At 42.6% G+C, this 2,069-nt stretch overlaps 1 long non-coding RNA gene across 1 annotated transcript; it reads left to right on the top strand.

Moving 5' to 3' along the window:
* Positions 1–206: 206 nt before the first annotated feature.
* LOC115277352 lies at positions 207–1,190 on the top strand. Its single transcript, XR_003902388.1, has 2 exons — positions 207–240; positions 982–1,190. It is a non-coding gene; the product is annotated as an uncharacterized LOC115277352 (long non-coding RNA).
* The last annotated feature ends 879 nt before the right edge of the window (positions 1,191–2,069 follow it).

The raw sequence follows: 2,069 nt of genomic DNA, 5'->3' as shown, positions 1-2,069 counted from the left end.
AGGAAGAACATTTCTGACAGACATCCTATTCATTTGCTTTGTGGCCTGTGACGCAATCACTGTGTCCCATGTTGTTTCCTAAAGTCCCCAGGAGAACTAAAGAGCGGTGCAAACAGGGCACCGCATGATCTCACCCTGATGGTGTTTTCTTTTCTGTACATTCAGGAGACTCTCGGTGATAATGAGAACGTTACATACTGTGGAATCAGTCTCTTGCTGTAGAAAACTTTAGATGGTAAGGTAGGCGGAGTGTTCTTGCTGTCTTCAGTCTGGAGAGCTACCCTGCTTCCAGGTTCCTAGTAGGACTGAGGCTAGAGGGTGGGGGAAAGACAGATCTCCCAGGTGAAAAACTATGTCCATGTTTCTACAGTATGAGGGTGAAAATGGATTCCTCGTGTGAGGTGTGCTTGTGTGTGCATGAGTCCTGGGGTGGTTTTGTGTGTGTCTGTGTAGCTTGATTGTGAGTGTGTACCTGTGTGTTTGTGTGTGTGTGTGTGTGTTAGCTAGAGTCAGAGACAGCGACAGAGACACACAAAGAGACACACATGGAGAGAGACATAAAGAGACAGAGATGTGTATTTACCCAGGAGATATGTCCCACTGATACAGTAGAAGGCCAATGTCTACCTTCTCAAAAACATCCCTCACACCGCACACTTTAAGGACTGTTGCTGAGGGTGGCCCAGTGTCCATGTGTGTCTATTCAGTCCATGTGTACCACCAGATGATTTTTCCTATTTCTGAAGTGCTTCCCTAACACCCCTTCCTCTACCAAGCTTTCCTATTCCCTTTACACCATCCAGCCTCGACACCTTGTCCTTTGTGAAGTTTTCCTCGAGAATATGGACAGAGGTGCCAGCCACATTCCTGGGTGCTCCCTGAAGCCTTGGTGCACATGTTTAATGTGGCCCAAAGCACAGCCTGTTGTTTTTAAACTGCAACCTCAGTTTTAACTGGGCTCTTCCTTTCTTTCCGATGTAGATAAGATATAGCTTCAATCAAGATCCCATTTAGGATGGCTGATACACATAATCTGGACACTTTCTACATTTCTCAGCGTTTCCTGAGGGAAACATTTCTTCCCGTCACCTCATTTCCAAGTTCTTAGCACCTTTGGATCCTCAGCCTCTCTTATACCCACTTCCTTTGGTGTGTTCTCTTTGCTATTTTGAATAAAGCTTAATACTTTTTCCTTGGTTTCCCTAAAATAAATACACACAAAGCATTTAAGTGAGTGGCAAAGTTCCACGAAGGTGTGGGGTTACCAAGGACATTTACGTCCTAGAAACACCACTTAAAATTGAATAACGGACCTGTTTGTTCTATGTTGAACCTTCACCTAAACAGTTTCAACAGCAACAGAAAGCGCCTTAGAAACACAAAGGAAGTGACACAGAAAGGAGATCATTTGTTCTTTTTATTGTAAAGGTAATAAACACTCTTGATTTAAAACTTCAAACAATGAAGGCAAAGATAAATATCCCTTTAGCATTTTCTCCTCTACCGTTTCTACTCTCCCGAAATAGCCAGAATTGTTTGTTTCCTTCCAGAAATTTGTGATGCATATACAAACATTATTTCCAAAAATGGGCTCCTATTACAAATAAGATTACTTTGTGATTTGCTTTTTTCCATTCATCATTTTTATCTTGGCCCTCTTTATATCCATGTATACAGGTGTGTGTGTGTGTGTGTGTGTGTGTGTGTGTGTGTATAAGTTGCTGTATAGGCTTCATCTTATAGATGCACATATGGACTCGTTCATTCAATAAATGTTTAGTGAGCATTTACAAAGTGCCAGGCTTTTCACCAGTCTCCGGACATTTAGTTCCAGTTTGTTGCTATTACACACACTGCAGTAAAGTAGATAACTGTGAAATTGCCGAGTCAAAGAGCCCGGAAACCATAAGCGACAGCACACCCAGATGACCCGTTCCCAGCCTCCCCAACAGCACCCTCACGTCACCAGACAATACTGGGATATCATCATGCTTTTGAGTTTTCCCCATATGATCAATAACAATGGCCTTATTGTTTAACTCCGCATATCTCTATTTATAAGTGAGGTC

The sequence above is a fragment of the Suricata suricatta genome, chromosome 14, assembly GCF_006229205.1.
Source record: "Suricata suricatta isolate VVHF042 chromosome 14, meerkat_22Aug2017_6uvM2_HiC, whole genome shotgun sequence".
NCBI classification, from domain to species: Eukaryota; Metazoa; Chordata; class Mammalia; order Carnivora; family Herpestidae; genus Suricata; species Suricata suricatta.
Note: the sequence above shows the minus strand (reverse complement) of the source record. Positions and strands in the feature narration are given on the sequence as shown.